The sequence below is a fragment of the Myotis brandtii genome, unplaced genomic scaffold, assembly GCF_000412655.1.
Source record: "Myotis brandtii unplaced genomic scaffold, ASM41265v1 scaffold212, whole genome shotgun sequence".
In the NCBI taxonomy this organism is placed as follows: Eukaryota; Metazoa; Chordata; class Mammalia; order Chiroptera; family Vespertilionidae; genus Myotis; species Myotis brandtii.
Genome location: NW_005357931.1, coordinates 1,676,891 through 1,704,782, shown reverse-complemented (window position 1 = coordinate 1,704,782; position 27,892 = coordinate 1,676,891). Strand labels below are relative to the sequence as shown.

At 42.8% G+C, this 27,892-nt stretch overlaps 1 protein-coding gene across 1 annotated transcript in view; it reads left to right on the top strand.

The window, feature by feature from the left end:
• SLC14A2 (solute carrier family 14 (urea transporter), member 2) overlaps positions 1–27,892 on the top strand; it is a 380,773-nt gene that overhangs the window by 198,874 nt on the left and 154,007 nt on the right. The window contains exon 3 of the mRNA XM_005865757.2: positions 17,136–17,227. The gene's annotated coding sequence lies outside the window, so the exon portion shown is untranslated. The remainder of the gene's footprint in view (positions 1–17,135; positions 17,228–27,892) is intronic.

Here is a 27,892-nt window from a genome sequence, read left to right as displayed (position 1 = left end):
GGTCCCACATTGGTTAGAACTAGAAGTAAGCTTAGAATATTTCTAGTCCAGCCTCCTTTTTATTCAGAATAACAATCTTCGACTCAGAGAAATGTTTGACTTTTCGGTGCTGTTTGACAAGAGCACATTTACTTGCCGCAGGACAGTCTCTGAGCCCGTGTCCTCATAGGCTTGTGGAGCTGTGATGGCAGAATGAGGGTAAAGTAGTGTCACCTGATGCATGGGTGGTGTGTGAAGTGACACTGTCTCATGACCTTTCATGAGACCTTTCATGGGGTACAAATGACTGTAAAATAGGAGGATTATAATGAGGTGCTCTCTATACAGTGGGGGAATCTGAGATGGGAGGACTGTGTGTGGACACTGGTTCTGGGCAGGGGTTGGCTTTTGGAAATCCCACACTTCATCAGTGCAGCACGTCAGCTAAATGATTCTATAGAAGTAATTGTCAAATCCAAACTCTGTCCAGCAATGAAAAGAGTCCCATCTCAGGTAGGAAAAGCTAGCCTGCCATTCACCTTCCCAGAGTGCCCCTCTCTCAAGCTCCAAGCAAATGAGTGTCTTTGGGTGGGGACTGAGAGGGCCATCTTGTCAGCTCCACGGGGAGGTGCCACCTGTGACTGTCATTCTCTGAGCTCCATCTACATGTTCACAAGACTTCAGTGTATTTGACCTCCAGGTGCTTAAAAGAGGGATAAACACTGTCCTCCTGGTGTCCTCACCTCCCTTCTTCAGAGAGATTTTGTTTCCCTTTTGGAGAGCTTCCCACTTGGCCATATTGGGGGCTGTCTTGTGATACCCACTGTGTCTTCTCTGCCTCAAAAAAGCAGTGTGACATTGAGTGTGTTAACTCTCAGCTGGGCCTCATGTCCCTCAACTGTGAAAAAAGCTGAACTGAAAGCACATGGAGAGTTAGGACCGCAACTTGCAACCTTCTATTCCCTGGGCCTCACCCAGTGCCTGGAACATGAGGCTGCTCAGAAACATTCAAGAATCCAGAGAATATACATCCCCTTCCATTTATGACACCTGGGGACTAGATTTGGAAGCTAGAAGCTCTCACACCAAGACCTCTCTCATTTCAGTGAGTGGCTTTGAAGGAAGAGCTTCCCATTAAAGCTTATAAACATGTGGTGAAGGCCTCCACTGACCCAGCCATAAGGTAACTGAACTTGAAGAACTCATCAGAGAACTGGAGATGTTTTTATTCATCCCCTGGCATCTTCAACCTCCTCTTCACTGCATCTCCTTCCTCACATCCTTAGCTGTTTCCCACCTGTACCCAGTGCCCACATATGCTCCCACCCAAGTCTACCCTATTTGGTCAGTAATTCAGGACTCCATATTCTATATTCTTCCAACGTCTTTAATACTCAAAACTGCTCTCTTAGAGCCATTGGGTTCTGCAAAATTGGGAAGCCATTTTCATGAAGATGTCAGTGATCTATTACCTTCTCAAGCATCTTCTCATTGGACAGGAAATAATGCTGCCTTAAACCAATGATGATCCCACCTGGTGCATTTCAAGCAGCCACCAAAGTCAAGTATAGAATAGAAGGTGAAGGCTGAAAATCCTCATTGAGGGCTCTCCACAAATCACACACTGACTTTTCTCCTGCTCTCTGACCACCACCTCCATACTGTACCCTCCTACTGAAGTCTTCCTGTTGGGGTGTTGTCCCCACCTGTACACACCAGGGTTGCCCACTCCACCTTAGGGTAGGACCAGCCCAGAATTTTTGATTCAGGAGAACTTCCTGACTCTTCCTGTAACCCCTCCATGATAGGAGAATAAGGGGAAATCAAATTGGAAAGTCTAGGCTGTAGAAAAGCTAAGAAAGCCCTAAGGAAGTTGACTCAAGCTAACAACCAAGACTATACACTGAATAAAGAAAATATTAATAGCATTTCACATATCTTAAATTAGTAATAGTGGTTACTAATGAGTTCTGTGCTATTAATTCCGTTTACCATCCCTCCCTCCCTAGAAACTTTCCACAGTCTCCCTCCCCTGCAGCTTTAATGAGGTACTTGTAAATTCATGTTGCTTTGTTGCAGAATATACTATACTCATCTTAAGAAGCACATGGAATGTGTGGGCTTGATCCTTGGATGTCTTTAAGATTTTATTGGCTCCTGCCTCCTGGGTCTTGCTGTGTGATTTGGAAACTGGAGAGAGGAAAGGCTTTAACTCGCTTTTATTTCATTTATTTGGAAGCCAAATGAATATTTTTCAAACCCTTTCCCAATACCTAGTGTCATAGGCCCTGGGCACCTGTTGCAATCCTTCCTACTAGATTTCACCTCCCACTTTCCTCACAAAGGCCATCTGAGGCAAACATTATTTTCCCCAACTCATCTTTCCTGCCCCCAAAAGCTCACCCCTCTCTTCCACCCACTTTGCCCTTATTTTCTATTTTCTACTCCACCCTTCCCAAGTTCTTGTGTTTCTTATTATTCCCAACACTGACAACCTGCTGGTCCCAGTGGCTCTTGGTTGCAGAGCAGACATGCAGAGGTAAATCATAGTTTGTTGGAAGTTTGTATTGCATTGGGGTCACTTTCACAGGGGAGGGGATTACTGTGGTCACTTCTCAGAGATGCTTCTTTGCATTAATTAAGGAACATTGGAGAATGTGAGAGTGAATCTGAGTAACAGGGTCATCTCCAGGAGCCACCTAGCTTGGGTATAATGGAGCAATTTATAATGACAATTGCCTTTCTCTTTCCTCCTCCCCTGCTAGGAGCAGCATTTCAGCCATCCTTCTGTAGCACCAGACTAATTTTTTTAGAACTTAGTCTAATGTATTTTTGACCCTGGGACCTATCCCTCAACTTTGCTAGGAAGCCTCACACAGATATTTGAGATCAAAGGGTCTCAAATAATGTTGGCTCTCTAAAGAGGTAGTTCTGAAGCAAAACTCACGTTTGTAGTCAGAGCCAGCCTTGTATTTAGGCAGAACCCACCAATGCCTATGTTACAGCATGGAGGGCAACTGAAAGACTTTCAGATTCTACCCAAACTCACGTACATGTGCCTAAAATTACATTACTTGAGCCTAAGGATATACTTGGTCAGGTAGCAATTAGTCATCTTTAGCATTTTGTAAAAGACAAAAATCCAAAAGGAATTGTGATCCATCAACTTTCTATAATGGGAATGAATGAATGCTAGCTTCCCTCCCTGGGAGGGCCAGTCTGTGGGGGCATGGAACACTGGGACCACTGCAGGTGAGAATTAACAAGGGACCATGGGGTGTGAGAGGTGCAGAGTGGAAAGGAGAAAGTGCGAGAAACGAACTTTCCAATTTCCCCAGGCACCAGGCTTACCTGTAAAACTCGTGGCCCTCTCAAAGCACTAGAAAACATCAAGTTATCGTTAAAAGAGTGACAAACCCCAAGCAAAACAAATCAATGTTTCTGTTTTCATAAATCTGTAGAAAACAACATTTCCTTTTCCCTCTTCAGCAGTTTCAAACACAGGGCAAATATTTTCACACTACTCTATAAATCTGGAGTCTGATGAACTGTAGGGAATTTCCTCTTCAACTGTCCCTCATAACAGCATCAAGAGGGAAAATAAAACCTCAGTACCAAAGACATAGGCTTTTAGAGCCCACAGACTCTCTGGAATAGGTCCTGGTTTCCATGGAGTCCTCGGCAGGCCGTGGCCTGCATCCTGAGCAGTCGAGGGTTCACAGGCTGGCTAGCGGGGCAGTAAATCCCCCAGTTTTAGGGCCCCCTCGTGAAACTCCAGGCAGGAGGTGTGTGTCATCTACTAGACCCTGAGTGTTGGAGGTAGCGGATTTGAAACAGAGCCAAGGAAGAGGATAGTCAGGGCAGTGGTTCTGCCTCCGTGGCTGTTCCAGATAATTGAAATGTATGCCTTTAAGGACTGGAAGCATTCTGGAGTTTTAATTATTTAGGAGGAAAGCTTTGGAAATGGTAGTGCGTGCTTTCTTGAGAGAAATGTGGTGGAGAAGCTTTAGAGGAAGGTGGCTTAACAGTTGAATCCCAGTCCTACACTTAAAATGTGAATAAGGCTGAGTTCAACACCTGCCTCCTCACCCGCAGCCATGTGGCCTCCCTGAGCCTCCGTCAGGGAAACAGGAGGCAATGATGGTCCCGACTTCGCGGTGGCAGTGAGGACTAAGGGGGACAAGGCACGCAAAGACTCCAACAGTGCCTGGTGCAGGGTAGGTGCTCAACAAATGACAGCTTTTATTATTTTTTTAAACATATTTTTTATTTATTTCAGAGAGGGAGAGGGAGAGATAGAAACATCAATGATGAGAGAGACCATTGATTGGCTGCCTCCTGCACGCCCTCTACTGGGGATTGAGCCCACAACCCAGGCATATGCCCTTAACCAGAATCAAACCTGGAACCCTCCCGTCCGCAGGCTGAAGCGCTCTATCTGCTGAGCCAAACCAGCTAGGGCACAGCTTTTATTATTATAGGGGGATTTTATTATTAAAGACCATACGGAACAACCAAGGCCATTCAATCTGCAACTTGGCCCAATGGTGAGACATGATTTGGTCATAGCCAGGTTTTTAGGGAGTTTATTCTTTCTGCCTATTTCAGTCCTCCTTTCTGCCTACTTCCATTTTCTCTGCGGTTTTCTGCATGTTGGGTGAGGTGGCCCCACAGTGCATACAGGCAAATCCCTATTATGAGGCTGGTGGCCAGCGAGTCAACAAACCCTGGGTCACGAAGGTCTCTGAGGGAGAGAATGTGGGATGTAGCAGCATGCACTCAGCAGGTATGAGGTGCCCTGGCATGGAATGGACCCATGCCACACAGGCAGCCCTCGGCCAAAAGCTGGTTGAACATGAGGAAGCACGTGTGACAAGGTTTTGCTCCAATATTGATGAGAAGAGCCTCCAAGCTCAGAACTAGCTGAAAAGGCTCAAATCGTCCCGAAGGGATTAGCCCTGCCCAACCTTTTCTCAATGCCTCTGATTACCAGGGTGCTTCAGGAGGTTAGTTGTCTGGCTGAAGGGACATATTCTTAGATGAATGAAATATGGGAAGACATTGGAACTCTTACAGTGAATAACCAAGTGACCTGGGCAGAAAGTGGTGTCTCCTCCTAGGAGACAGGTGTCCTCCCTTATTAAAGGAGGACTGCACCCTGCCTGCCAGCAGGGGCTCTGCGGTCAGTGAATAACCAAGTGACCTGGGCAGAAAGTGGTGTCTCCTCCTAGGAGACAGGTGTCCTCCCTTATTAAAGGAGAAGGACTGCACCCTGCCTGCCAGCAGGGGCTCTGCGGCGCACGTCATCTGGGGCCTGGAAACCTGAGTCCGTGGTTGGGCCTTTCCTACCAACTAACTGGCTGACTTTGGGTAACTTTCTCAGTCTCTCAGGGCCTCAGATTTCCCAGCTGCAAAATGATGGCCTTGGTATACTAAACAGCTTCACAAGTCCCTTTCAGATCTGAAACCCCAAGAGAGAGAGAGAGAGAGAGAGAGAGAGAGGGCACTGTCAACTTTCAACAAAGTTGTGTGGATGAATTAGTTATATTTCAAATAAGATAGATTCAAATGCTACCTTTAAAGATAATAAATTAAAAATGGTATGCAATATTAAGGTGTGTGTGTGTGTGTGTGTTGGGGTGCTGGTGTAGCTTAAAATTCCTGTTTTCCAGTGCACCTTCTTCACTCTGTGAAATGCTAGAAAGTCTGGAGGGATGATGGCAAGTCTGCCCAATGTCAATTCCACTCGCAGAGCAGTCCATCTTCTTTGGAGTGTGTGCGACCTTTGCAGGTTGTCACATCCTGGGCACGGCACCAAACAGTCCTCCAAGGGGGCTGACGTGAAGGAGCAGGCCCTGAGCCACGGGGCGGTGCGAGCGGCAGTTTCCGGGCCCCGTGCCAACCTCCAGATAATTGCCAGCAGCGGGAGAGAAGTGGTCGAGGTTGGCGGAGCCTGTCACTGGCAGATAGACGGCCCCTGCAGCATCATGGCCGGGAGAGGGATGCTGGGAGCCACAGTGCAGAGGGAGGAGGGGTGAAGGCAGAGGGCAGGGGAGGGAAGGGAGAGTCAGAATGGGAGAGACAGAAAGACACAGACAATGAAGGGATAGCTAGAGAAGTGACAGGAAAGAAAGGGATGGGGATCTCAGAGCTAGCTATCAGCTAAAGAGAAAGACAGATTCGTGGAATGAGACAGATGGAGGAGAGTAAGAAACACAGGGAGAAATGGGGACATAATGGGAGAGGAAGAGATGTGCGCTCTGTCTTAGAGCTTTGGCCCAGCATTAACCTCTGGAGCTATTTTGGGGTTTGGTTCGGCAAGAGAGGCAGCCCCTCCAGATCCCACTGAATATATGTGCATAGGGGAAAATAGAAGAAAGCCCCCAAACCAGCTCCATTTCTTCACGAGCCTCATTGTTGGCTGCTCTGGTGACAAAGGATGTTCAATGCATGTGGCCAGGCTTGCCTCCCTCCTTGTTTTGTCCCATCTCCATCAGTCCCCAGCAGGGCAGTAAGAGGGTGCTGAGTCCTTCCCTCCTCCACTGGCCCAGGAGGTGGGGCAACCGTGGTGAGGGGAGGACCCCAACAGCTGCTGGGCTGGCTGGCGGGGGAGATGGCTATACAGGGAGGACCCTTAAAGGGAGTAGATGTGTGGAAAACCACCCAAGGTATGAAATGAAGGTGATTGTCAGGTTATAAATATCAGAAGCCACACTGGAGGGAAACAGAAAGAACAATGTCCTCTTGGCTGTCTAGGCACCTAAGATCCATCAATAGCAAGCACCACTACCATTTACTGAGCACCTACTTTTGTGCCAGGATTTGGGCCAAGCCCTTTGCATGAGCCATGTGTTTTATCAGCCACAACCCAATGAAACCTATAATTGATTAGCCCTACTTTGCAGGAAAGCCACGCAAGCTGATTCCACAGCTTGTCTAGTCAGGACAGAGTTTACTGTTTGGCACCCATGTGCAGATGGAGTCACGTGTGTTAACATTCGGCAGACATCCACTTTGTGTGACACTGTGCTAGCGCCTGATTGGTGGAAAGTGTGGTGGGGGTGGAGAAGAGGCAGGCAGAAGTAAAAGATGATGGACAAAGACAAAGAGAGACAGGACGCAGCACTGAGCCTGGAGTCACCTGGGGGAGAAATGGGATGTGCCGTCAGTAGCTTTTACTAAAGCAATGGCAGAAGGGGAGGGAAAGTGCTCTCAGGGTCCCCCAGAGCCTGAGAGTCATTCTGAATGGGAGGGACAGGCCAGCCACATGGCATGAGTTCAACTTGTGCAATTGAAGCGCAGAGAGAAGGTGCCTTCCAAATGGATGGAATCGCCCAAGCAAAGGCACGGAGGCTGCAGAAGTAGGCCACGGTCAGGCTAATGTATCTCCTCTGCACACTAGGAGGTTCTTTGCGCAGGTAGGGAGCAGTAAGGGATGAGGTTAGACAAGTAGGTTCAGGTTGGACTGAGAAGAGGGTTAAATTCAGGATGTAATGGGCAGTGACTAAAGATGTCCAAGCAAAAAGAGATAGGCATCTCAGACCTCTGCATGACGCTGTGAATGAATGAATGAATGAATGGCCATATTCACTGATTCTTTCATTCAACAAATATTCATCATGCAACCACTGTGTGCCTAGCCCTGTCCAGACAGATGGGCACAACAGTGCACACAGCAGGCAGAGTTCCCTGCTTCATAGAGCTCCAATTCTTGCAGGGTCACGTGCATTTTATGCTTTGTCTACCAATGATGAGGCACTATCCATATGGGTGGAACTTTTAGGGTTCAAGAGCAAGCGGGAATCATCCTCCTGGGAGCCCCCAGGGCTGCTGTGTAAAAACATCTGGTTTGGGGCAGCTGAGGGACAGTACAGGGGCCTCTGGGACCTGTGATGGGAGAAGTCACAGACAGAAGGTCATATTAGAAAGGACTCTCTTGATTGCAATTAGCAAATTAAACTGGCTGAAGCACTAAAAGGTGATTTATAAGCATATGTAGCCAAACTTCTGAAAAAACGAGGATGGGAGCTGGCCTCAGGAATAACCAGAATTGGGGATTTTCATGCTATCCCTCCCTCAGTCTTCATTGACGTTTCTCTCTGATGCTGTGTCATTTCCTCAGATTGGCTGCTCCTGAGGATTCCCCATCAGCCCCCACAGCTTCATATCCTGACAGTTCAATGGCCACATGGGAGAGGTGACCTCCCTGGTCCAGCTGCTTTTGGAAACTCTTAGGAAAAACACTGGCTGACCTAGATCATCCCACCCCTTGGGCCAATCTGACAGCCCAGGACATGAGTTTCCAGGATGCACCCAGGCTGAGTTACCTACTTCCCTTTATGGCTAGTGGAGACAGAGAGGGACAAAAATAATAGGTATCTGCTGCTAGGATTGTGACAACTTAAACTCCACTTAATGGAAAATTATGCTGAGTGGTGCCCCAGAATTTCCCCAAAAACATAATAAAAGGTCACTCCTGCTCAATGATGTCTGGGGCCTAGATATTACTCTCCGCACCCCACCCCACACATTATAAAGTGATACCACTGAGCAATTTAGAGAAAGAAAACACATACTATGAATGAGCTCTCCTGGAGGCAGGTAAGTGGATTCTTTTAAAGATACAGTGTTGTGGAGGAGAGCTGGGCCATTTGAAACAAAACAGGTACCAGCAAGTTCCAGGGCTCAGCAGAGGCAGGACTGTCACTTCCTCTCCCAGCCGCCACCCCCACCTCCCAGCAGGGCTGGAAACTTGGTCAGGAACAGTGCCTCCAGCTAGAGGCTCTTCATTAGCTGGGAAGGCCGGCCCTGCAGGAAATCCCGAGCGCAGAACAGGAACAATTTGAAAGGAGGCAGGAGGCGTTCAGCCAGAATGGTTCTCCAGGGGGCGGCGGGCTAAGTGGAAGCTCAAGTGAAGAGAACCCAAGGGGGACCGAGTGGGGCCATCATCCAGGAAAGACAAAGAATGCTGACCTCCAGGGAGAGAGGGCAGGATCTTCCCCGGGAATGAGAAATCAAAAGCAAAACACAGAGAAATTTTAACCAAAAAAAAAAAAAAATCAATGTTTTAAAAAAACACCTCCATGCTTCCAGAGAGAAGTTCTAGAAACTTAGGGAAGAGACAGCCTGCTCTGGTGTGAAGAACATTGAGCTAGAAGTGGAAGCTGCAGGTCTGGCCTCATTTATGCCAGTGACACACTGACTTTATTTCCTCATTTGTAAAATGAGCTGACAATCCCCACCTCACACACAACGCAGTATCAGGTGAGGGTCCACTGAGAAGATGAATAGAAACACAGTTTTTAAAATACGAAGCCACTCTCTTGTAATTAATTAGGTTAGGTGAATAATTAGAAAATGACAGAAATTGGGTCATTATAACCCTGGGAGGGAGGACGCAGTGAAAGAGGCTGTTTAAGACTCAGGACTCAGGTGAGCTGGTGTCCTGCTTAATGACACAAATGGAAGCAAAGTATTCTATATTTTTAAAATTTTATATGTGGCCCAGCTGGCATGGCTCAGTGATTGAGTGTCAACCTATGAACCAGGAGGTAATGGTTCAATTCCCGGTCAAGGCACATGCAAGGACTCAGGTGAGCTGGTGTCCTGCTTAATGACACAAATGGAAGCAAAGTATTCTATATTTTTAAAATTTTATATGTGGCCCAGCTGGCATGGCTCAGTGATTGAGTGTCAACCTATGAACCAGGAGGTAATGGTTCAATTCCCGGTCAGGGCACATGCAGGCTCGATCCCCAGTGTGGGGAGTGCAGGAGGCAGCTGATCAATGATTCTCTCTCATCATTGATGTTTCTATCTCTCCCTCTCCCTTCCTCTCTGAAAAGTTACATCTACCTGGTGTCAGAGGGAGTAAAGAGCATACAGAGAGAGGAAACAACCTCAGACAAAGCAAAGGAGGTATAGAAAGAGGTGTAGAAAAGAGAACCTCCAGTGGTGGGATGACTCTGAAGACATGTGGAATGGGAGAAGGCTGGAGGACTAGGCAGGGGCCGGATCACCCAGGAACTTGAACTTTATGTGGCAGGTGTGTGGAGCTATAGAAGGCTTTACAGCAAGGGTGAGACACTGTCAGATTTTCTTGTAGCTGTTTTTACAATACAGGGAGTTGAAAAGTATTGATAATCCCAAAATGAAGTGTAATATGACTCTGGAAGCATTCTCTGATTACTTTAAACTGAGGAAGCTATATTAGTCTCTTACTATTTATATGTCTCTGCCTTTATTTTTATATGCACTGCCTTTCAACTTAATAAATGTTATTGCTATATTTTTGGTGCATAAATGCTCATCATATTTATACTATCATTGTAGATTTCAATTGAGTTCCCATCTTTGTGTCGTTTACTGTTTTGTGCCCTGAATTCAACCTTGTCTGATAGGTGTCTGATATTAAAATTGGGCTTGATCTCTTGTTTATGTTTTGTTTGCTTGTTTTGTTTCCTGGTTCAGCCTTTGCCCATCCTTTTATTTTCAGTTTTCCAGTTACTTTGTTTTGTGTCTCTTGTATACAGCATATATTGTGGGGTTGCTTTCTTGTTTTGCTTTGTAATTTAAACTGAGATTCTATTTCTTTTCAGTAATATATTTTTACTTTTATATTTTTTGATCTGATAGATATGCTTGGACTTAGTTTTAACATCATATGGTTTCTGCTTTTATTTCACTTTATGGTCTGTGCTTTCTTTTGTTTTTACATTTGGGATATGTGGGGTTCATACGGAGAGTTTAGAAAGTTTTAATATTTTTCATTTTTGAAGTGGTTACCTTCATAATCCTATATAATAAAGAGGTAATATGCAAATTAACCCTCATACCCTCACAAGATGGCTGCCTACGAACAGGCCAGCAGAGGGGTTAGTGAGAGACGACCAAACTACTGAACAAGCAGGCTGCATGGGATGGCCAGGCCGGCAGGGGGCTTAGTGAGGGGTGAACAAACGACTGACCAGCAGGCTGCGTGGGGCAACCAGGCCAGCGGGGGGGGCCATACGGGGCGACCAGACCAGTAGGGGGCAGTTGGGGGCAACCAGGCCAGCAGGGGGGGCAGTTAGGGGCAACCAGGCCAGCAGAGGGGGGCAGTTGGGGGCAACCAGGCAGGCAGGCAGGTGAGCAATTAGGAGCCAGTGGTCCAGGATTGTGAGAGGGATGTCCCGGATTAGAGAGGGTGCAGGCTGGACTGAGGGGGACCCCCCTCCCATGCACGAATTTTGTGCACCAGGCCTCTAGTACTAAATATAATATACTTAATCCTCTATATTCTTAGTAGCTGTGGACTGTTAACTCTGCAATGATAAATTGTATATACTTCTCCCACCTCTCATTTTCTTACTTTACCCAATTTTAATTGATGGTCATGAAGATGATGGTGGTGATGATGATGATGATGATGACGATAGAATGATAATACTTCCGCTAATTTTAACTTTATAATTTTTAATACACTTTTCTTTTTTTCATTTCTCAGTTCATTAGCCCTAAGTGTGACTTTTGACTCTTGGCTACCTCCCATCTTCTCTCTCCCATCTTCGGAATTATGTTAGTTTCAGTGTTTTAAATGTTTTAGTAGTTTATTACAATTTACATTATTTTCTCTAACCATAATTGTAATAGGGTTTTTTTTTCTTAATCCTAAAATAAATGGTTGAAAACTCAGCATCTCTCTTTCTGCCATAGTTTCTGCATTCTCCATAGGCTGGTTAAAATTCAGCCTCCACTTTATTCCAGACCAGATCCTGGTAACCACATTTTCTGGTTTATTCAATGTTTAGTGCAGCATTAGTACATGAACAAAAGTGTGAGCACAAATGTTTAAATGTTTTTTATTTAATTCTTAATGAGGTTTTATAAGCATGCTTCCACTGTCTTCTGGCATAACATGTCGCTGTGGAAAACTCTGACACCAACCTAATTTTCCCCTTAGAAAACAAACTTTGATTTTGATTTGTATTGTTTGTTTTGGTTTTTTGTTTGTTTGAATGGTAAAAGAATCTTTCTCTACCTTTTGGATTGATAGTTCTGCATCAGCTTTTTCTGAGACAGTTTATGTTTTGGTTTTGCTTTGTATGTAGACTTAAATATCTTATTTCTGGAAAATGCTTTGTAATTATATTTCTCCAAATACATCTTCTATTTTTTTCATTATTCTTTGTCAAATATGGCTTGGTCTATTTGTGCATATACGTATGTCTATTAAATCTATTTCATTTCCATAGCTATCTTGTTCTTTTTCTAATCCTTTTAAAGCGTTAATTCCCATTTTGTTTTGCTCACTTTATCAACCATATTCTTAAGCCCACTTTTTTTTCATTTTGAGTAGAGTTTGTTTAACTTTTTGTTGCCTCTAATGGCCCCCTAATTTCTGTGATGACAGTACTAGTATGTTTCTCCCCCACTTCATTCCTGAGCTCTTTCAGTTGTCTTGACATTTCTTCCTTGAGCTCTTCTTTTATATAAGTGATCTTTTTCATTAAGTTTTGTTGTTACTATTTGTCTATTCTCATTTGCTTGGCAGTTTCCTTGAGCTCTATGGCAACACAATCTTGTTATGTGTTCTTTGTCTATTTGTTTTCTCTAATCATTACCCTCTTTTCTTGCAGTATCTTTGTAGAACTCTTCTGATGGTTTCTTTTTTATTCTGACTCATATTTGAGACAAGCTTGTTCTTAACCAGCTATTTTGCAGAATGTTTATGGTGCTGGGGCCAGGCCATGATGCCAGCCAGCAGAGAGTCTCTTTCATTTACAGGGTGCACCTTATGACACACACGCATATGTGTATATGTTGATTTAACCCTGACTTCTTCCCAGAAGAAAGAAGAGATTGGCAGTTGCAAGACTGATTAGTATTGAACCTATCTGTTCCAATCTGCCTCCCCATCAGACTGCTTCCTACAGAGATGGCTCTCCCCTGCTTCTAGATGGAGCCCACCAGGATCCAGGGATGCTCTCACAGTCAGTACATTCTCCATACACAAGTTGTTTCCCCAAAGATGGTGTTGGATCTGCCCTCTTTGATTAGGTCTTCTCTGCCAGCCTTGTTTGAGGTCTTCAGCAGCAGACAATCTTTCAACATCTATCTGTCCCTGGTTGAAATGTCATTGCATTTAGAAGCCCTTCCTCAACAAACATAAAGTTTGCATTTCTGCTTCTCATTTTCCTTGTCATTTTGGAATGAATTCAGAAAGAAGTGGGCAGGCCTGTCTTAACACTGCCATCTTAAAGGCAGAAGTCCCTTAAAAGGCTGCAAAGCCCTGTCTCCCTCCCTCTGAATCTCCTGTACCTAATACTATACCTGGGGAAAAGAAGATGCCCAATAAATACTTATTCAATGAAATGATGACTAAAAGAATGAAAAATTCTCAAATGTAATAGCTGAGACATAACTACATTTAAGGCCTCTTTTCAAAAGAGCTTCAACAACTAATTCTCCTGGTTTTGCCTTGCAACAGCACAAGGTAGATTTCCCATGGTGATTTCTCATGGTTCACAGATCTCCTGCTCACTTTTCTCCCATCTTTCATTCTATTTTCTTAGAATCCTGCTGTCACTCACTATCTGAGCCAAGTCAGAGTACCTGGTACATGTGAAACAGTGAATTCTATGAGAAAACTTTATATAGAGTTTTGTTTTTCTTTCTGGTCTGGTATTTGGCTTTAGTTTTTATGGATGCATTTTGAATTTATTTTCCTTGGCCTCCTTCTAAAATTGGAAAACTTCTGTATCTTCTTTACCATGAATCATCAGAAAGAGAAAGGCAGAATGATTTCATTCTGCACCCTGTTTTGATAAGGAATGTAGATAATTGTTCGCATTTCCCTCAGCAACCGGCCCCCGGGTCCCACAAGGGTCAGGGCTCTGTCCAGATGCAGCCAGGAGGAAGGATCCTTTGAGAAGGGGAACAACAAAGATATAGACACTCATTTCAGTCCTTGTGAATTCCACGAGGGTCTTCACCATGGGTGTGACCCAAGAAAAGATCAGCTTGGCTCAGTCAGAACAGCTGTTGAGTCCAGGTTTCTTTCAGAGCCTTTGACTCAGGAATGTACTCCTAAGTCCCTTCAGTGAGAACAAGCAATATGTCACAGACTATTCCTTTGCCTCCCATATGGAACATAATAGGCACTTGAGAAGTATTGTGTTAATTTCTTATTTTCCTTAGGTTAAAACCAAAAACTGTCCTACTCGCTCAAAACACTTCAGTGTCTAACCCCAGACAAGATTCCTCGTTCCTTTTAGAGATCTTCAAGGATGGTTTTCTTTATTTTTTTCCCTCTGTCTTGAGTCTCTCAAATTCCTCCAACTTGCTGTGTACCCTTCTCATTGCTATGTTGCACATGTCAGCAGACATGAATTCCACAGACAAGTCAGTGGCCCATGGAGTGCCCATGGTGGCCGGCAAGACTTAGAAGGTAGGACAGTAGGAAAGAGGGGGCCTGAGAGAGGCAAATTACAGTCCATATTAGTATTCCTAACAAAATCACAATCACTATACATCTCTGCCCATAGCCAGGAGTATCAATGCTCTTTCATCTGGACATTCATTGATATTACCCTACAGCCCATATCACCAAAACAGAACTCCCTTTTATGTGCCTGAAAATCTGTGTTCATTCCCACTCTAGCCCTATGTGGGTTTTTCATTGGGGGCACCAAGCATCCTGGTCTGTCCAGAACACTCCCAGTTTGTCTGGTGTCCTGTTCAGTTAAGCATTTGTCCCTGTCAAAAGTGCTTTTTGTATGATAAATTATATGCTCTCCTTAGTTTAATTTAATGCATCATTTTCAAAAGGCAGCATGAGTCAGATTGCCTATGGTTATAAGAAATGTTCTTTTCTTCTTCCTACCTTTGTAGAAGAAGATTAGGACTCACCAAGACAATGAGACAGGCAGGGACCTGAAGTCCAGGCACACAAATGATCTCGGGCAGGTGATCAGGGAAAAGTTGACACCACCAGGGTGGCCAGACAGGCTCAGAAAAGTTCTGCAAGAATCTTGAGAGAAAAATCTATCCCAAAGATTAGGGGGGAGGGGCAGGTCTCCATGCTCAAGGGAGATATTGTGGGATAATACAATCCCAAGGTCAGAAAGAAGAGCATTTTTTAAGGAGGAGCATTTTGCATGGCCCTCTTTCCTCCTCCCTCTTTGCTCCTGAACATTTGGTCAGTGATTTCTCTCTATTTCATTTATGGCAATAACTTCAGGTCTTGTGGGTGGTCATAATGGTGATCTATGTATGCCATCTACAGTGGGCATGGATAATGAATCCTATTTTATTTCTTAATTAAGAAATTGAAAGTGCCGCAAATTACTGCAATTAACATGGATTTTCTTCCTCATTTATTTACTTATTTAAATGCCTGAAATTGCACCCTTAGCTTAAGCCAACTGCAGGGTTCAGAGCCTGTTAAAATATATAGCATTCATTAAAATATTTATTCTTCTCCGACAGTGAACTTGCAATTTGGAAATGGTGGTGATATCTTTGTATGTGAAATCCTTCCCCCAAAATATAAATCTATTGAATTCAGACCATTCAGCTTGGTAATTTTAAAAGTTGAATTTATTGTCATCCTTTGTGTGACTGAAATAAGCTAAGGTTTTCAAAAAGCTCTGTGTTATGTTGACCTTAACCAGTATTGTTGTTTTCCTTGTAAGTACTTGGGGATATGAACATCACCATGTTTTCAGAAGTTCAACGTTCACTGAAAGATAACAATTACAATATGAGGGTGGTTGAAGCCATCTACCTCTTTCAAAACAATAGTATTTTGAATAAACTATTTAGCTTCAAATTATCTAGTACTTTTGAAGATTCAACCTTGGTCTTCATTCTTGGGTTTTTGTGTTTGTATTTGGTTTTGTTTCTAACTGGTTTGCATGGAGACAGAGCTCAAGACACAGTGATGGAAATTAACCAAAAATATGCTTCAGAAACACAAACCCTTTGGTGTGGGTCAGCAGCCATGGGAAACTACACCCAGCAGGGGTGTAAACTGGTATGGTTTTACCAGAAAGCAACTGGGAAATAGCCTCTCAAAAACCTTAAAAGACGCAAACCCTTTGAAGTTCAGCTATTCCACTTCAAGGATTTAGAAAAGAATGAAGACTGTGTACCAAGATTTAGCTAACAACGACATTCATGGCAGCCCTGTTTATAACAAATAAAATAGGTAAAATAAAATACCAAAATATGCAGCAATAAAAAGGATTGAGTAAATTATAGTACAACCTTACATTGGAATAATAAACAGCTATTAAAAACTAAGTGGTTTGTATTAGTTATCGATGGCTACATTACTCCAAAACTTAGCAGCTTAAAACAACAAACATATATCTCCTCACAGTTTCTGTGGGTCAGGAATCTATAAGCATGGCTGAGCTGGGTCCCATGACTCACAGCCTCTCAGAAGCTACAGTCAAGGTGTTTGAATCATCTCTGGGCTTAACTTGGAGAGGATCCACTTTCAGGCTCACTCAAGTGGTTGTTGGTAGGATTCAGTTCCTCTGGCCTGTTGGTCAAAGGAGTCTCTCAGTTCCTTGCCTCAGTTTCACTGCCCTATTTTCTAGAGAGCAGCTCATGATGTAGCAGTTGGCTTCATCACAGAAATCAGACCAGAGCTGACATCCCATCATTCTTGCCATGTCCTATTGGATGGGAATAAGTCAGAATTCCAGCTCACACTCCAGGGGAGTTGATTATACAATGTGAGGATATGAGAGGGCAGGGATCATTGGAGACATCTTAGAAATCATCTACCACAGAGCTGAAGTTTATTTATGACAAAAGATTTTCATAATGTCTTGTTCGATGAAAGAAAAGCAGGTCACAAAGTAGTATGTGCAGTATGGTCCCAATTTTGTAAATTAAAAACAGTAGGAAAACATATATCCATGTATACATAAATGTTCATGAAATAATCTGTAAGGGTACCATGGGTTAATGGTGGTTATGCCTGGGTAGTGGTATGACAGATAAGTTTTATGTCCTATTTCCTAAACTGTATTTTCTGGTGTTTTCTAAAACAAGCATGTATTGTTTACAATTTTAAAAAGATTAAATGTTATTAAATTAAAAACAAAGCAATTAAATACTCTAGACTTCATGTTTCTGACCTCCATCCACGTCTATCTTTACAGCACTACTTCTTGCTTACTACCTGAAGTCAACCAAATAGAAGTTCACAGGACCCTTCATAGAATCCATTGATCGTACCGTGACCAAGGACATTGTGAGTACATTCTAGAACTTATTGCTGTGTTTGTGTCTTCTAAAACCATTATTATCACCAAAAATGCTACCATGGAAAAACAAATTATTTTTCCCTCTGAGGTCACTAGAACCACAACTATGATTGACATGAGAAAACTGAGTCCTCCCCTTGAGCCAGTGTCATCCCAACTCAATTCTGGTTGCTTCCAGGCCACAAGCTAGCATGACCACATGGCCACCTTCCCTGTAGAATTCCAAAAGGAGAGTTTCTATTTGTGTGTCAAAAATAGATGAACAGATCTGGCACTGCTGAACATATTTGTAAATTTGAAAAAGAAGAGGGGATGGGTAAGTGAGAAGATGAATTCATTTATAATCCCCACACTTCATTAGTTTTCTGTGTGATGCCACCAGGAGGGCTTGAGTTGGGATGCCACTGGTTCAGAGTGGGAATAACTTCTCTAGCAATGTAAATGGTATTTTAAGATTGCTTACTTATGAAACTACTGTTTTTCCAAACATAGATTTTTGGTTGTTTGACAAGTAGACAGCAGAGCCAAACACAGAACACTGAGTGTTACAGAGGTGAAATTAAAGAAATTCATTTGCAGTGCCAAGCTTGAAGGATGGTGAGCTAGTGGTCAAAATCTGAACTCCTCAATGGTTTGTAATCAATGGTTTTAAAAGCAGAGCTTGAGGGTTAGGGCTTAGGGGTCAAGGGCAAAGCTGATTGGTTATCTCTTGTGTAAGCTTCAGTGGTTTTCTTTGGTCTGATTAATTCAGTTCCTGATGTCATCTTGTCTGATGCTTTTGTCACTGTGGTCAAGTGATCTAACCAAGTTGAGGAACCAAGAGCCTGCAGAATATCTCATAATTGTGTGTCAGTGATGTTCTGTCTAAAGCAAAAGGCAGCAACTAAACGTCTAGTGACCTTTGTTATTGTTTTAAGTTATCATTGTTTTGTGCTTAACTAGCTATTTTTTTATTATTATTGCAAGCAAAGTGTACGTTAAAACATTTTTTCTGGGACTTGTTCACAGGCAGGCCTACGACTAACATACTTTCTTAATCTTTGACTATAAGCTACCAGACAATCAAAGCAATTGAAACATTTAGTTAAAGCCTACGCCTATATCTCTGGTCTCTTGATCTAATACCTAAACATGTTTACTGTTAGTTGTTGGTTTCACTAACAATAGAGCACATTTTCCTCATATAAGGCCCAAATGGGTGTTTGTCTAAGTAGTGATCAGCAATCCAGGTACCTCCTATCTTGTGGCTTCGCCGTCTTCTAAAGTCTCTGAGTTTTATGCCGGGTCTTCTGCATCCACTTGGTTTACAAGAAAGGAGTAACCCTAACCGGTTTGGCTCAGTTGATAGAGTGTAGGCCTGCGGACTAAGGGGTCCCGGGTTCGATTCCGGTCAAGGGCATGTACCTTGGTTGTGGGCACATCCCCAGTGGGGGGTGTGCAAGAGGCAGCTGATCGATGTTTCTCTCTCATCGATGTTTCTGACTCTCTGTCCCTCTCCCTTCCTCTCTGTAAAAAAAAATCAATAAAATATATTTAGAAAAAAAAAAAAGAAAGGAGTAAAGGTGCCACACCCACTTCCTATCACCTAGTCAGGGGTGGGAAAACTTTTTGACTCGAGGGCCACAATGGGTTCTTAAACTGGACCGGAGGGCCGGAACAAAAGCATGGATGGAGTGTTTGTGTGAACTAATATAAATTCAAAGTAAACATCATTACATAAAAGGGTATGGTCTTTTTTTTTTTTTTAGTTTTATTCATTTCAAACGGGCTGGATCTGGCCCGTGGGCCGTAGTTTGCCCATGGCTGATTCCTAGCTCTACAGCCAACACACATCACATTTCATTGGAGAGAACTAGTCACATGGGCCTCACCTTGATGAAAGAGGCCTTGGGTTAGTCATTGGCTGGCAGTAATTTCCCAACTACTCCCCTCTGTGGTAGGGGAAAATACATCATGGGCTCTGTCAGGAAAAGTCATAGTGTTAGAAAGTTCTTGCTGAGAAAATTCTTAGTGGGCATTCATACATTGATCACAGAGCAGGGATTAGTTGACTTATCAATTATTCTGAATAATGAATCTTTCTGCCCCACATGAAAGAATTTATAATATCAATCTCTCATGCCTAAGGCAATAAGCCACTGATAATAAGGCTTTAAAGACTCAAGGTTGTTCTACACTGAAAGTGCCAGGTGTGCCTGCCAATGCCGAAAATCCACCACTGCCACTGGAATCTCAAGATATCAGCCTTCAAACGTGTCTCTCTCTCTAAGCCTTAGTTTCTTGTTATACAAAATGACAAGAATAGGACCTACCTCACAGGGTTGATTTGAAGCCCTAAATAAATAACCACAGTATGCATTCACTGAACACAGGAGAGACTTCTCCAGCAGGTATCCTCATATGATGAATAATCTCAAAAATGCCTGCCTTACCAACAATGTGACAATTGCTGGTTCTTGTAATATCATTTTTACTATTAAGCTACAATTATGATGATTAGCACTACCACAAATAATAAAAATCCCTTCTCGACACTGATTTATATTTAAATATTTGACTCTCATCTCATGACACCATCATAAACTGGAAAACAGACTCACTATTATACCCATTTCAAAGGTCAGAGAACTGAGCATCATGGAGGATCAGTGTTAATGACCAAGATCCCATTTTAACTCAGCCAGAGTGGCCATTTGACTCTTAAACCCACGTCTTTTAAGTCAAGATGATACTACTACACCAAATTTAAACTGAGACCTTGTGGGGAAAATTGAATCATTGAGGAGACGTAGTCTCAACCCCTCATTGTTCAGATGAACTGGAGATGCCTTTGAGGATTTTTCTTTTTTATACCACTGGTCTCAGATTGTCTTGTCTCCTTTAAGATTAGTCTAACTGCACCTCAGTCAGGGGTGGGGAGGAAGCGCAAGTAGTGATGGTGTTGGTAATGTCATTTTACATAAGCCATAAAATGTACAGGGCTCCAAGAAACATGAGTTTCTTGGGGCCCCAGAAGGAGAAAAAGTGGGCACTTTTTCTCTACTCTGGCATAATGGAGACATCACTGGTCAGCATCACCAACTTTAGGGAGGCGAGGGACAGAATGGAATCCACATCTAGGTTTCTTAGGTGTGTTTTTTGTCTTACATTCAACTTGTTGGCCTTTCCCTGATAACTTTAATGACTAATTCTTTAGTGACTTTATTCTTTCTAGTGAGAGAGAAAACAATTTCTGGTAGCCTTGTGTTTGCAATATAAGGTCTTTGGAGACAATGTTTGACCCAGTGTTGGGTGATTCCAACTACCAGTAGCAACTAGCTATAATGGACATGGGTCTTAATGTAGAGAGCAGCCCTCAGGCCCAGACCTGCTGCTGACTGTTGTGTTATCATGAGGGTCCTTTAGATTCTATAGGCCAATGCCCTCATCTGTCAAATCAGGTGGATGATGTGCACCCTAGTCACCTCCCCCACTTTCTTATGGAAATACTGGGTTCAAACAAGGAACTAGATACAGGGGTGGGCAAACTTTTTGACTCGAGGGCCACAATGGGTTCTTAAACTGGACCGGAGGGCCGGAACAAAAGCATGGATGGAGTGTTTGTGTGAACTAATATAAATTCAAAGTAAACATCATTACATAAAAGGGTATGGTCTTTTTTTTTTTTTAGTTTTATTCATTTCAAACGGGCCGGTGAGGCCCGCGGGCCGTAGTTTGCCCACGGCTGATTACTAGAAGGTGCTTGGAGAAGCACTGCATGCTAAATAAATGCAGCAGAGAGTCATCATTATCACTGTGCTATTGCCATTATTTTGTGGTCAGCTCAGCTTTTCTTAACACAGAGCAGTTAATGAAGTGGCAACTGTATTGGTTTCCCACTAGGAGGGAGAAGGGGCCAAATAAAGCTCTATTTTTTATCCCATTTTAGTTTCCAGTTGTGTTTTCTTTTTCACAACAGCTATGTCTAATCAGTTTATAAGTACTTTAATTACAGTGGCATTTCATTATACTTACCCCTAACAAAAAATAGGCTAAGTAAAAAAAAAAAATTTTTAATCCTAAAAATGGTGGATTTCCCTAAAGGCTGAGTTAACTTTCACCAGCAACCAGAACACTACTACCTTTTATCCCACCTCTAAACTTGATACCTATAACTCTTAATGAATTATTTAACAAACTTAAACAATTGTAATTGTACCTGCAAGTTCACTAATAGAGAGAAAAATGACAAAATCCATTAGTCATAAGGGTTTGGTTCATAAATTGTCCACCAGCTGAAATACATTTTTCCTGTTGCCATGAGGAGTTATGGAAATAGGAAATTTAGAAATCAATATAGGCAGACTGGGAGAGCTATATAAAGAGAAAGAATATGTCACCTCTAACCCTGGTACATGGCCATTCTGTTGCTCCCTGCAGCATCTCACATATGCTTGCCTCAGTATAGTCATCGAATAGACAGGTGAACACCTGCCTCATTCGAAGGACAAGATAAATGTTGCAAAGTAGGGAAGTTGGAAGGGGTTTTGCAAACTTATGGCCCAAAGTAACCATTTTACAGATAAGAAAACTAAGGCTCACACAGGCCTATCCAAGGTCATGCAAATGAGCACGTATTAATACCTAAGGGGTGTATATTAGTTTTATATTGTTGCTGTAACAAATTACCACAATTTTAGTGGCTTAAAGTAACAAAAATTTACTATCTTACAGTTAGTTCAGAAGCCTTATATGGCCTAAAACCAAAGAATTGATTGTGTTGAACTCTTTTCTGGAGACTCTGGGAGAATCCATAGTTTAGCCCTTTCCAGCTTTTAGAAATGCCTGCATTCCTTAGCTTGTGGCCCCTTCCTCCATCTTCAAAGCTAACAATGTTGCCTCTCTCTGATCTTTTTTTTTTTTTTTCTGAAGTCACATCTTTAACCACAGCCCTGACTGGGAATTTATCACCAATAGGGGGCATTCAGGAGGCAGCCGATCAATGATTCTCTCATTGATGTTTCCATCTCTCTCTCCCTCTCCCTTCCTCTCTGAAATCACTTAAAAATATATATTTAAAAAACAATAAATGTCATTTGGCCTAAGCCCAAGTCTGATTTTGGCACAGGAGCAAAAGATGTTCCAGTCATCTGAATAGGAAGGATGAAAAAGATGCGGGGCATTGCCATATGCTCACTCCTAGGGAAATCCTGTCACAGAACATCAGGGCTGACCTTAATGTTCATTTTAATGGAAAGGTATCTGCAAGGAGGGTACAATGACTCATTTTTTTTCACCTTTGAACTCTCCTTCCTCCTACCCTCCCAAAGGCTCTCTCTCTTGAGTCACTGCTGCGCGCAGCCTCTGTACTAGAATAGTTCTGATTGTCCAAACAGACATCAGGGACTCCCAACCACCTTCATTTCTCCACATGTCCAGCTGCAAAGTCTAAAAGAAAGGGTATTTAACAAAGGGACTTCTTATATCTCATAGAAGACTGTGTAGACACTGTGTTGGGTCAGCCATGGTTGTAGAAAAAAATGAGTTTGATTCATTCTCCTGCATGCCTTGATTCAAGTGGTGAGAGCAAAGCACTTCAACATGGTAAACATCATTGCCTTCCCATAAGTCCTTTCAGCAAGAACATAATAATAACGCCTTCTGATTCTTGTAAGGCTTCACATTTTACCAAGCACTTCCATCTCCATTACTTCTTGTGAATTTCACAATACTTCTTGAGGAGGAAATTATGTAAAGATGAATAAATTGAGATTCAAAGGGTTTGAGTGACTTACCTTAAGTCACAAAGCTAGAGTCTGAAATTGGACCCAAGCCTCTTGAACACAAGTTGTCTCTAATACATTATCCTGAAGAGTCTACCCTGATAAAAGACCTTTGTGTCCCACAACCCTGGAAGTTTGGGGTCAAAAGAGAGTCAGGAAGAGTAAAGAAAGCAGAAAGCTGAGGGAAAAATAATCTGAATTTCACATTTTGTCTCAGGTCAGTCCTGAGGTTACTAGTTTTTAACTCTTTCTTACATTACCTCAGTGTTTTTAACTCTCCAAAACATTCTCATGTCCTTATCTCATTTGGTCAGCTCAGCAACACTGTGAGATAGGCAGAGCAGATCTGACAGATGAGGAAGCCAAAGAGAAGTTAGATTCTCACCCAAGAATAGATGGCCACTGAGTGGCAGAGTTAGACCTGGAGCCCAAATCTTTGGGATAGGAATGGGGTAGGAGAAAAGTACCTACTGAAAGAGGTAGGAAGGAAACATTTCATTAACAGATTAATCAAAATTCATATACATTTCACAACAGATGTAAGTTAAACCATTATGCTGTATGCCTTAAACTTATACAATGATATATGTCAATTATATATCAATAAAACTGGTAAAAATATATTTAAAAATTCATATAAAAGTAAAAAGGTATGAGAATAGCCAACAGAGTTTTGAGATAGAATACAAAGAAAAAGGACTACAGATATCAAAACCCATGATAAAACAGCATGATTGAGGCATAGGGGTACAGAGACTAATGGAATATATTCAAAAGTCCAGAAAGAAACTCATGCATTTTTGGAAATTTGGTACGTGACAGGGGTGATGACAAATAAATCAGCAAAGTACAAACTTTTTAATATATAGTATCACAACAATTGTCTCTCCTTACTGGAAAATTAATATTAGAGCTGTATTTCATACACAAAGTATTGCAAATAAACTCCAAATTGATTTAAGGCTAAAAGTTATTTTTAAATGTTTAGCCCTGGCTGACATGACTCAGTGGTTGGAGCGTTGGCCCTTGGACTGGAGAATTACAGGTTTGATTCCTGGTCAAGGGCACATAGTTGGGTTGTAGGTTCAATACCCGGCCCCGGTTGGGCACATGTGGAAAGCAACCAATCGATGGGTCTCTCTCGCATTGATGTTTTTCTCCCCCACCCCTTTCTCCTCCCTTGCACTCTTTCTGAAAATCAATGGGAAAAATATTGTCAAGTGAGGATTAACCAAAAACACCAAAAAAACTTAAACTATTAGAAGGAAATTCAGGAAGACATTTTTATATCTAATCAGGAAAAGATTTCTCAAGATTCGAAAAAAAGAACAAAAGAAAAAAATGAATAAATTAGATTTCATTAAAACTGAAGACTTCTATATGACCAAAGACACCCAGAACAAAGCCAAAAGACAGGTGAGAGATTTGCAGGAGGAGTTTACAATGCATTTGATCAACACAGAATTAATATTTACAATATTGGGGAAGGGGGGGCGTTTACAAAAAAAAAAAAAGCCAAACAACACAATAGAAACAGAGACAGAACATAAAAATAGACAGTCTACAGAAATGTAAATCAAAATGGTCTATACAAATATGAAAAGATGTCCTACCTCTTTAATGATCAAGGAACTGCCAATTAAAGCTAAGAGATGCCATTTCGCACCCACCAACTGTCAAAACCAAAATGGTTCAACAATACCGAGTTTTTTGTGGGAAATGGGCACTGTTGTTCTGGAGGGCGTGCAAATTGTGTTACTCCCCTCAGAGAGCAATTTGGAAATACCTTGTAAACATGGAAAAAATGTGTCTCTATGACAACTAGTTTTACATCTAGATATATGCCCTAGAAAAACTCACTCCTATGTGGAACAGGACATGTAAGAGGATGTTTGTTATTTCATTTTTTGCAAGATTGAAAATTAGGGAACAATCTCAATGCCCATCGATAGGACAATGAAGAGGCAGTTACATTCCAGAGCAGTGAGCCCCGGTGAGCTGGAGGATGCATCAAGAGGATGATTCTGGAAAACCCAAGCTGAGTGAAAAGAATCAAATCATATTAATATACCATTCACTTTCTTGTTTAAACATACAAAGCAATATTGTCTCTCACTTATGGATTCAAACATGTATGTGGTTTCTCAGAGGAAGAAGGAAAAGAGGCTCAAGGACCATTCCCAGAGGGTTGAGCTGAGCCTATAATGTGTTATTTCTTTAATTACAAATAAACTAAAACAAATTTAGCAAGATGTTAACATTATAACACTCTGTGCTGTGGCTATTGTGTTTGACAGAGTAAACAACTGAGGAAAGAGAGTTATTCGCCAGCCACCTTTTTGTCCTCTGGTGGAAATGAGAAGGCAGTGGGGAGCACGAGTCCGCAGGACAGAAGCTGACAGCTTTGAAATTATTGTGGCTTTGGATTTCAACTCATGTACACACACTGAGACAGTTCCACAAACAGGAGCGGTGGGGTCAAGAAAGAAGCACTGCCAAGCATGATAGTCAAGGCACACAGGGGGCCCAGCCAGCGCTGGCTCTGCCAGGGCATCAAAAACAACATCTTCCGGCTAGGACTAGCGCCCAGGAATAACAACAGCTTAAATACAATAGGAGAGGATTTCAGAGGTAGGCAGTTCAGATTTCAGGGGCTAATATGGTGGCGGCATGATGTCCAGGACTCAGGATCTTTTCATCTTTCTGCTGTGTCATCCTTAGGTGTTTGAGTTCCATCTCCAAGGTCACGTCATTATCTGAGATGGTCACCATCCAGGCATGAAGCAGGAAGGAGGGCAAGGGGTATGGCAAAATGACAAAATCAAAATGCCACGCAGCCACTTGGTGACCTACAGAACAGAGTGAGCTAAAAGCCTTGAGGACAGGTCAGAGGAGCAGTGACCAAAGTCAAGGCTGAGACTCAGCTCCAACCTTGTGCATTTCTGCTGGGACAGGGACACCTTGCTGTCATACTAAAGAGCCATTTCCACTGCTACCCTGGTCCTCTCCACGATATCCAGGGAAAGACACACTAGTGAATAACTTGTCTCTGACACTTGAGGGAATTTGATCACTTATGTATGATGATTCATAAGAGATGCCAATCAAATATTGTCAGTGTGGCAGCCGAGAGTCCAGAGAAAAGACAAGAAAGGGCGTCAATGTCTCTGATGTGAGACCAAGCACTACTCTCCCAGAACCTGGGACGCTCCAGCCCACAGGTCTCACCAGCTTGCTGAGATCTTAAAGGCCACCACAGGGACGTTAGCAGTGGATATGAGCAAAGGCTGGGTGAGGTTCCTGTGGGAACACAAGTTTGCTGAAGGGCCGTACTTCATGCCCTTTAATGTGGTGGTCTATTTCCAAACCGGACAGTTGAAGTGTGAAGATGAATAAGTGGAGGTCATTCCCATCCCTGAGACCAACCTGATAGTAGCACCCAATTCTTCACACACACAATTTATTCATGGCACACAACCCTCTCTGAAAGAAGAAGTATTACCCTTATTTTTCAAAAAGGTTGGGAACTCAAAAAAGTTAAGTGACATTCCCAGGGTCACCAAGTTGGTGTCAAAGCCAGAACATAAACCCACCCCAAATATCAACAAACCCTATATCCTCCCCTACGCTTCTCTTCCTTTCAAAAATCCAAAGAATGTCAGTGTATAATGGGCTTTATGGGCTAGCTCACCTTACAGGTAGGGGGAGTGAGGCACATGGAGGCTGATGACAGAGACGAAGGTGAACCTCGATTTCTTGGCTCCCAGTTCAACTCTTTCCTCACTATGATTCACTGTGTCTCAGACTCTAGCAAGTAGTGACCTGACTACCACATTCATTAAAAAATTGATTTAACAAATATGTATTGAGCTCTTACCAAGGGCCAGGCACTGGGGACACAGCAGGTTGAAAACAGAAAGTGTCTCTGTTCTCATGGAGCTCACATTCAACTGAAAGGATAAATATATACAAAACAGTTCATCAGATGAGAGTAGTAAAGTAGGGTGAGAGGGGCAAAAGAAAGGATATTCTTTTTTTAAAGGATGGCCAAGAATAATACCTGGCTATGAGCTTCCCCAGCAAAATCCTTTCCAACTTCACCTACCACTTCCTTGTACCCACAGTGTGGTGTTGGGCTGACAATGAGCAGGTTAGACACAAAACAGTAGGCATGGGATCCCCAAGGAAGAAGGGGGATTCAAAAGGGAGCCCAGCACTGCCATAGTCTGGCCAGGGGACAGTCCTCACAGTAGGGTGGATGGCCACCATTTAGCAAAATCCCAAAGAAAATGGCCCAATGACTTAGGAGCTTAAGGTAGATACCCTCACAATCTGGTAATAGACAGCCTTCGAAACCCTCTGAACACCCTTTATGAGAAAGGAAAATTGGAGATGAATACCTGCAGAATTTCAGTGGTAGGAAAGAAGCCTTCAGACGTGCTTCAGGATCTTATTGAAAATGTTGCCTTCATAGACTTAAGAGGTTATGTCTCTAGGACAGGTCCTAAGTAAAATAGTAAGAAGACTCTGATTGCACCTCAGAAACAATATGGAGGTCCATTTCTGTCCAAGACCCAGAGAAAAGGCTTTATGCAGAAATTGCCACACGTCATCTACTTTATACCCATAAAGTGGTATATCTGTACATTGATTGTGTAAAGCAAGTTTTCTAAAAGGCTTAGCAATGAAATCAATCAACAACAGAGAAAACCATGGCCCAAATACATGTCTGTATTTTACTATTGAAATCACCCCCAGGAAAATTCTGTGAAGCGGGGGGCTCAAGGAGAGGCTATAAGGAACAGCTGGAGAAGCCTCAGGACAGGGTCCGTGCCAGCCTGGGAAATGGACAGGCTCAGAGAAGGCTAGGAAGGGCAGTGCCCAGAGCCA